Source organism: Apus apus, chromosome 12 (genome assembly GCF_020740795.1).
Source record: "Apus apus isolate bApuApu2 chromosome 12, bApuApu2.pri.cur, whole genome shotgun sequence".
Taxonomy (NCBI): Eukaryota; Metazoa; Chordata; class Aves; order Apodiformes; family Apodidae; genus Apus; species Apus apus.
The window spans coordinates 2,553,383-2,563,048 of NC_067293.1; positions in this window are offsets into that span (position 1 = coordinate 2,553,383).

Consider the following 9,666-nt stretch of genomic DNA (forward strand, 5'->3'; position numbering starts at 1 on the left):
GCACTTAAGTGCATTTATTTAAGTGCATCTCCATTCGATGGAAGGTGAGGCTGAGCTGTGCCTCCAGATGCTGTCTGTGTCTGTAATAGTCTGAGGGAAAAAATTGATCATGAAGTAAAATAGTAAGGAAGCATGGAAATACCTGGATAACTCCAATGGTCTCAAAGTGGGGAAAAAATCCAACGGTGTCAGCTTTTCCTGAAGGTCAGGAGTTAAGGTCAATGCAAAAGTACAAATGGAAATTTGTTGTTTCTTATATTCCAGCTTAAACAATAATGTATCAGCTAAAGGCTTTCGCCCCTTAAGGGGTGGACTCCAAGTTTTATTTTATGCTGCATAACTATTTAGTGTTGAAAAATAAAAAGGATAATGAGTCGTAAAAATAACTTTATTCATAAAAAGCTGTAGTAATCAGCTCGTGATATTCATCCAGCATTATTACTGCTGGCTCAGAAAATAAAAAATAAAACATTAAGCATTTCTTTGCATGAAAAAAACAATGTAAGCAATTTTTAACTAAGCAAATGTGGGTATTGTTGCAGCTAGGTGTTCAGCTGCTGGGTGGGTTAACTCTGCAGTGGGAGAAAGGAGCCTTTATCAAATTGCCTCAGGCAGCAGGAGGAAACACACCCTGCAGCTACCTAATGTCAGGATCCTGGCACAAGCAGCCTCTTGCCAGCAGGCTGGGAAGAGCAGCAGCTGCCCTCTCAAGTTCAGAGAGAGCCTGACACGAGTGGGCAGTATCTGTTGAGGGACCATTCAACCAAAGAAACATTTCAGGATCTGCTTTTTAGTCACTGAAGACCTTTCTCATTAATGACTGATACTGCTCTTTTTAACATTAAAAGCAGCACCCAGCAGCCCCTTTCAGATTGCATGCAAAAGTGGTTGGCTTGACTTCTGTGCCATTTCTCCTGAGTAGACAAAAGCATTAGTCCTGTTTTGCCCTTCTGGATGAGCAGTTTCTCTGATCCTCCTGCCAACCAGCACATTCAGAGATCCAAAGCATGCCTGGTCCCTCTGGCACCCCATCATGGAGGGAAGAACAGATTTACAAAAGCAGAAATATTTGCTGATATTACAGGAAGTCAGTTAGCTGAGATCAGCAGCAGATTTAGTAGATGACCAGTTTTGTTCTTGCTGGTACAGGAGACACTAAGGTTTGCAGGGCAGGGTGAAATTAAAAAAAAACCCAAACAAGCCTGCTCAGAGGTCTCTGGGAGCTGCACTTTTTCTGGCTAGATGATGCATAAGGTGGTAGAGCCAATCTTCTGATTTCTTTGGTATGCATAGCTTTTTAGAAGGCAAAAACAATGTCATAAATATATTTTGTCTCTGAGCAGATTCCTGATTTCATTTCATCAATGTCCCCCATTGCCAGTCAGGCATATCTCCGTGACCCATGCCCTGCCAGCACCAGTTGTATGTAACTTTATTAACAGACTTTTTCAAACCTAGCTTGGTAAGGTAGCCCCCAGTGGGGGGGTACCTGGAGTTACTGATTTTTCATCCTTTGGGAACACTTGAAACAGTGTGTCCTGAGTCAGATCTTCAGGTCACCACCCACTCACCAATCCCCTTTCTTCCCCCCATTTTTTCCTCTCCTTTGCATTTGCTGCTGGGTGAGTCACAGGGAATTAGCAGAATTTAGCTGCTGGTTTTTTTTGTGTGTTTTGTTGTTATGTTTGTGTTGGTTTTTTTCACAAGACAAGCCTCCTAGAAAAGCAAAGATCACAAAGATTTTTCAGCAGATCAACAGCTGAGACCAGCAGGATTCACTTGTGACCAGACATTAGTCTGTGCAGACAGAATGGGAAAAAAACCCTGAAGGATTCAAGGCCTATTAACCCCATCCTGAGATAAACACCAGCAAAAAAGCAGTATCTCATTAGAGGATATCTACAGCATTCACCAAAACATGAAGTTGGCATGCAAGCATCCCATCTTCATCATGGCTACAGAGAAGTCCCTCCACTCTGACTAGTAATTTAAATAGCCTAAAGTTATTTTTCTAGCTTCATTTGAAATGGCAGATGTACCAAAACAACATGTAAAAAGTGACACACCCTTCCTAAGAAACAGGGAATAGGTGGTGTTTGTTGCAAAATACCTTTTTAAACAACGTTATCCCTGTTCTTTATCTTGTTGACTTTTGCAGAAATTAATCATCAAAGTGATCCTCAGTGGTGACAAGTCTCCATGGATTTTGGCAAGTGGTGTCTAGCTACTTACTGGTTTCAAGACTGGGAATTCCGAGAAGATGAGTGTGCTCAGCTACTAAATGACCATTTACTTATCTGGATGAAAAGAAGGGAAACCTCTAACCCAATGTGCTGCTTCTCTGGAGCTGCAGGTAACTTCCTTTTTTGTGTACATCTTTGCCTCTGACAACTTCTGTAGGAAAAATGCTTTCAAGGGGGTGGAGAATTCACAGACATGTTGCTCATGGTTCAGTAGTGCAAGGAATGGTCCCAAGTCACAGGAATTACACAATTACTACAAAACCCTCAGGTTGGCTTTTCACTAAGTACCAACAAGATACTGCTGCCTCAGGTTGCTGCAGACAAGGCCTCACTTTGGGCTGGTATTTGTGGCATTTGGTGGCTTTTGTTTGCAAATATCCATCCAGAGTGATGATCCCAGCAGTGCCAATGCAGGAGCAGACAGTGTCTGTCCCAACTCAGCAGGGAGCCTGGCACTTGGCTCTGCTTGGACCTACACACCAAAGTCCTGCCTGATGGGATTTACTGGGTGCCAGCACACTGCCCAGGTCCAGCCAGCCTAAGGGCCTGCAGAAATTTAAACAAGGATTATCTTAAAATGGCAGAAAGCAAAGGCAGAGCCTGTCCCTGAAGCAGAGCAGCTGGCACAGCCCTGTGCCATGGGGCCCTGTGACCTGAGGGATACCCAAGACTTGGAGTTGGCCAAGCCTGTGACTGAAAACATAGGGTGCCCACCTTCCACTCCAACAGCTCTGAGGTCTGGGGCTTGCTCCTCTTCTCCCTTTCCAAGGAACTTGCTCCCCAGGCATGGGAGAGCTGTGACACAGACAGGGTGGAAGGCACACCTGGAATCCAGAGACCCACCCCAAGGACACTGGTTTTGTTTGAACCTGTCCTGACACAAGGTTGAAGCCTGAGCAGTGTCACTGCCAGGAACGTATTTGTCTGGATTTTTGTTTGCAGCAGCTGTTTTTTGAGCTCAGCTCGACTCACTGAACTGTGAGGCCCAATGAGTTGCTGACTTTGCACACAGCAAAAGGTAAAAAAAGAGGAGTTTGTTTTTAACATGACAACAGCTCTGGGCTTGCTGCAGAGCAGCCTTCAGAGCTGTTAGACCAACCACTGGCTGCAGCATCCCTGCTGCCACACCAGGGGAACCACCACCTTTCATTAGAGATGCTGTCACATGGACCACAAAGCCTGGTGCAAGGACACCACAAAGCCCAGGCTGATCTCCTTTCCTCCTCCCACCCATCTCCTTTGGCTGCACGCATTGCTCTTGTCACAATGAAGCAGCCACCTGGGGTCCCCAGCAGTCCCTCCCAAAAGCAAAGCAGAAGGAAGAGCAGAGCCAAGATCAGTTATTAAAATCAGATTCTTTCCTTCCCCAAGCAGCATTAGTGAGAAGTGCATTTTCTCATTGCCAGTAAGAACTCTCCTGCTCCTCTCATGCAGCAGCACGTTCATCAACAAGGTACCTGGGTGACCCAGAAGCTTGTTTGTGACACACTTCAGTGCAAACCCCACCAAAATTAATGTGACTGGTGGCAACAACCTCAGTCTGCTGCCTACTTGAACTCAAATGGTCTCAGGGAGCACAGGAGTGGACAGATGTCCACAATGCAAGATGCACGTGCAGCAAACTCCTAGGACTACACAAGCATAAAAGTACTTCTGGGAGATGGGCTGTGCATGGGAAGTGCTCTGGGTGAAGTCCAACAGCTTATTTTAATAACAACTTCTTTAGACACATCCTCTGTCTTTCCAGTCAATGCCTAGATTAAAGTGTGCTAGCCAGAAACCAAGGGGACCTCCAGCAGGACTTCAGCCCAGGAGAACTGAACTGAAAGCTCATTTGTACAAACCTTGATGATGCCAAATGCAGGTGGCTGGTGCTGTGAGGTCTTCACATCAGGGAAGGGGCAGTGAGGGAGAGAAGTGGGGTTCCCCCTCCCTTCCTCTTGCTTTCTGAGGAGTGAACAGGTTCATCTGCTTTCATCAGAAACCTGAGTGCAGGACTTGCCTGCAAACCCCACAAAGCATTTCTGAACATCTGTAGAAGACTTAACTGAGCTGCATGTCTCAGAAGAGCTGTCTGTACAGCTACACACAGGTGAGCCAGACTCAGTGTTTAAAAAAATAATAAAAACATCTGGAACCTGTTGATACCAGCATGGAAAAACTGCACCAACAGGCTGTTGTGTGAGAACAGAAACTGGAGAGAAGGCAACAGGAGGGGGTAAGGCTGTGTCAGCAACGGGGAGAAGAATGAGGAAGACCAGCAACAGGCCAGAAGGCAGCAACCCCATCAGATAAGGGGCTGTTGGAGGGCTGTGCTGGCTGAGACTGGCAGGTCCAGCTGGCACAAGCTCAATGCAGACTGGGCATCAGGTGGCAGAGCACACATGCCAAGGCCCTGCCCCTCATGCAGAGCCTGGCAGCTGCTCAAGTATCTCAGAAATCTTCTCTGGGCAGATTACAAGGGAAGCGGAGACGAGAAGCACACAGCGGGCTGGGAGGGAACTGCACGTCAGGACTCCCCTCTCCCCTTTGCAAGACATCCTGAGTTGTATGGTATAAGGTGACAAAATTGTCATTCAGATCCTCAAATACTAAACAGTGTTCTAAGAGCAACAAACACCAGGTCCTGGATCTGGGTTTGGGTTAAGGGGGTGAGACTGGATGAGATGCCCGGTGAGGACAGTCAGGTAGTTCAGAACAACAGAGCTTTTAGAACTCAGTTTATATTTAAGAGGGGAAATAAGTACATTTATAGGGTCCCAAGATAAATGACTAGGCAGCAAGGAGCTAGAATTCCTGTGTACTGTCTGTCACCCTCCCAGAATCCTGCTTGACCCAGTGGAAAACCCTTTCAATGAAATCTGTCCTTGAAAAACCCCATGAGACAGGGATGGGACATGGGAGAATTGTTCTTAAAAGGACTGCCAGGCCCCACAGCAAGGGGAGAAAACAACCTTTCTTCTGGCACAGAGAAAACAGGACCTTACCTGAACCCACTCTCCAGACAGCTAGAAAGCTGGAGGTCCCAGAAAAAGAAATAAGCTTGATGCTTTTTGAACCTCTCTGGCTCCAGACACTGGCTCTATTTCGCAAACAGTATGTTCAGTTAATTGCAGAACAGAGCATGTGTGCCTATAATTGCAGAAATTCAAAGTATCATAAAGTGCTCAATAGAGATGACAATACAACTGTGCTGAAAAAATATATGTTTTTGCCTAAGCTCTGCTCTTTATCTGTTAGCTGAAATCCACACCTTGGATTGTAAATCTGTGATACCTGATGGGATAATACAAGTTTTACACAGTGATAGCATCAAGTTTTTAAATTCACCAAGGCTTATCTAAGTTTCAGGTTGCTTGGGTTTCCTCAGTCTGGAAAAGTTTTCCAAAACTCAGTTCCCTTCTGGTGTAAATATTGTTTGGCAGGATCAGAAATGCTTTCCAAGGGGAAGTGAGACAGACTAGAGCTCCTGTTTCTTTGAACCCTTGCCAAGCTCATCTTAAATTACAAACTTACAGACTAGTGTGGTCCTGCTATTGATGAGTTTAAAAAGAATGTGAAGTACAATGACACTGATCTCCTGTTTAATTGCTGCACAAATCAGATAATTGGATGCAGAGGATGCAAAGAAAAGCAGAGTATTCAACAGTACAAAATGGAGAGGGAAAAACCAGCTATGCAAAATTACTGCATTTTCAGTGATTCCTGTGAAACAGCTGAAAATTGTCCATAGATTTAATTACTGCCTCGGAAAACATTCCTGGTACAAATCAGAAATCATTATAAAGGTAAATGTGAGCCCTGTTAGGTCTAATCAATATCAGCCATTGGAACAAAGAACAGGGAAGCTTGATACTTAAACTGAAACATCAGTCTTCGTAGTAAAAATATACAGAAAAATGTGACATTATTTATTTTAGGGCAAAATGTTGGCACTAGAAAGTAGGTAAAAATCACTGGAAAATATGGCAAAACCAAGTATCTTGTAGGCTTCAATGCCTGAATGAAGCACTTTGGTCATTCACTCTCATGTCTGCTGTTTATTCTTTTTAAACTAGTCTCATTTAAGGATCTGCCTTTCCAATTTTGTACCATCACGCCAGGGTTCAAGGACTTTTAGTTAACAGCAATTTGGAGAGTTAAAAATCCTTTTCCAGCCCAGCTACTGCAGTTCTGACTTTGCAGGAAAGCTCTGTTTGGACGTGCCACCTGAGTATTTGGGGTTTAGATTAAAGGCCTCCTCCCTGCTTTGAACTTTGCAGACCTCAGGGGCTGCCACCATCAGTCTGAACCATGGCTTCAATGAAAAAAGAAATTGAACTTAGATCCTGAGGAAGCTACCTGCACTCTGGAAGAAGCTAAAATTGATACAACACAGCAGGGAGTAGCAAGATTAAAAGCGTTGCTGCCTTTGTTTAACTTGGTTTGGAAGTATCGAGGCTTAAATCTCCCTGGCAGCTGCAGGGCTGGGTGCCAGGAGGAAGTTCCCAGTGGAGCTGCTTGCACAGCATCAGCCTGGTTTTGGTGTAGGGTCAGGGAGTGTGTATGCTCCTCCTCCTGCCCCAAGGCTCTGCAACACCCTCCCCCGGCAGGCAGGAGCTGGAGGGGAGGCTTTGCACAGGGACAGGGCATTTTTTTGGCCAGCAGTGTGAAATGGGATATTGAACCTGTGTGTCAAGCAACCTGCAGGTCTCTCCAGGGAATGAAGAGCAGGGCAGGACTAGTCCTGGTTGTTCTCGTCTGGAATGTTGTTTTAATAAAAACAGGAGCAGAGAACTCAGTTTAATGAAAGTAAGAGACAGTCTCTGGCAAAAATTCAGATAAAAGTTTAAGATTCCTGCCATGATAATTCTGTAAAGATTGGGTCAGAGATCAGTCACTCCAAACCCTGCATCATCCCAGTGCACACACAGTTAAGAAGCATCAAGGAGCTGTGTGTGCTCATCCCACACATAAAATCCTGGTGTCACTTCCCTTATTCCTACACAACAGAAATGTACATTCAAGTTGTGGGACCCATTCACTCAAAAAGTTGGGAGTGTTCAAGTACTCCCCAGAACTGAAATGGGAATGTGGAGGGTGCCTGAGGCTGGATGGTGCTGGGAAGCCTGTAGGAGCCACACAGCTGTGGGTCACTCCACCAGAGCTGCCAGCCTCCCCAGGGATTGCAGTTCTACCACAAGTGCTTATTTTAGAAGAAAAGATGTGAAAGGAAACATGTGGCTGTGAGCCTTGAGGTCAAGCTCAGCTCTGCCAGGGCAGTGTTTTGCTCCAGAACACTTCTCCAGGGCCCTTGGAAAATACCTCTGTGTGAAAATACAGGAGAGCAGCCTATGAACTAGAAGCTGGGAGGGACATCAGGCAACCTACGTTGGCACCAGCCCCAAAAAAGGCCCCCTAACTTTTCCCTTCTCCAATTCCAGCAGTTCCACAACCTGCCTAGGAAAGATATTCCAGAGTTTAACTCTCCCTGCTGTCAAGGCCCACTGCCCATTCTGGTGTCTAAGCTAAACGTCTCCTGCTGCAATGTAATCTGTTTTTCTTAACCTTACCTGCAGCACTGAGGGAAAGTGCTTATTTCCTCCTTATTTGTAGCTACCTCTTAAGGATTTGAAAACATATCTCTCCCACCACTTTGGCACAAGCTCAGTCTTCCATCCTGTCATCCCTCTCATTGCTTTTCTCTGGGTTATCTCCAGCTGCTCCACATTTCCATAAAGTGTGGTGCCTACAGCTGGCTACCATGTTCAAGAAAGGCCTCCTACCATCACACGAGGAAGGAGGACCCCATAATGTATCTTACAGACCACATTCCTGTTCATACATTCCAAACCGACATTTTTTTTTGCAGGAACAGGATGCTGTTGAATCATGTTCAGCTGGTGACTGGCTGTAACCCCAAGAGAGCTTTTCTGTACAACTGCTACCCTAGCAGCCTGTCCTGTCCCATCCTGTGTTTGTTCAGCTGATTGTTGCTTCTGCTGAAGTGCATAGACCTGCATCTGTCAAATCCATTGCTGGATTTACTGAATCCCATTTTAATGCTTTTGAAATTATCAAGTTAGTTTTGCATTGTAATTATCTGCTACCTGGTCAGTAGTTAGCTCAGGTCTCATGCTCCCTTCAATTTAACCAGCATATGTGATCCAAATTGTTAATGAGAATACCAAGTAACTTCAAATAAGAGCAGAACTGTAGAGAATCCCACTCCACACATCCTTGCACTCAGACTGTGAATGATGCATAATGGTTCTGAGTAGGGTTTTCCTAACGGGTTTCATAACCTCACTTCTAAATTGGTGCCAGGCCCCACTCCCCTCCTTTCTTACAGAAAGTCAAAAGAGTCACTCTGAGCTGTGCCCACTGCTTCTCTGCTCAAGAAGCTTCTTACTTTAGTGTAGAAATAACATTAGTTTGACACAATTTGATCTTACTTTCTTCTAGATGCTCACAGATGGTTTTTCTGTTCCATCAGTTTTCCATTTTTAGCCATTGACCCCAAGCTCACAACATGAAGGGTGGAAGCAGAAGAGAGACAAGCTGAGTTTCCAGCATCTCCCTTTTGTCTCCAGTGCTTGGAAGTGGTTTCCCACATGGGGTATCTGATCCAGGCATGAGGGTAACTACTGTGCTGCAATCTCTTACACATGGCCGAGTAAGTGGAGCCTGAGAGAGGGCACGAGAGCCCTGGGGTACCCTCTGCTCTGCCCTAACGTCCCACTACACAAGGACAATGAGAGTCTTTTGCTCCTCTGTCTGTGGGTCCCTCCTCTATTGTTCCAAGATTCCAGTGACCTGCTATTCCCATGAGAAGTGACATCCACGAACAGAGAAGGCTCCTCGACAATATCCTGTACTTCCTTCAAAATATCCCAGCTGACTGAATTAAAACACAGAAAACATACAGCAAACAAACATTTCCATGGCATCAAAGGCCATGTGGTAGAATCACTCCCAACATCAACTTTGATAACAGAACTAACTTCTTTAGAAAACCTTTGCAAAGATGGCTGTGGAATCACAGGATCAATAATTACACTTCATCAAAAAGATCTGATCATTTGGCAGCTCCTATTTGAAGTTGATGCATGACAATATTTTCCTGGCACACACAAGTGTGTGCTGACTGTGCTGATTCAGGTCACAGTCATGACTTACTATGCTCATGAATTTCACTCCTTGTTTAAGATGATGACATCAAAGCATATAGTTGTTTTCAGGAAAAAAAAAAAAAGAGTGTATGTCACCAGGCTGATAGTACCCTTCATCCTACAGTTTTCCCATTATACTCCTTGATAACTGTGGCACACTGAAAGGTGCTGCTGTCTCACTCTAGGCAGTCATGCCTGTGGGCAAATCCAACATTTTCTGTTTTCTTTTGTTTGTTAATCTCTTACACAACATTTATTTGGTTCTCAAGCGC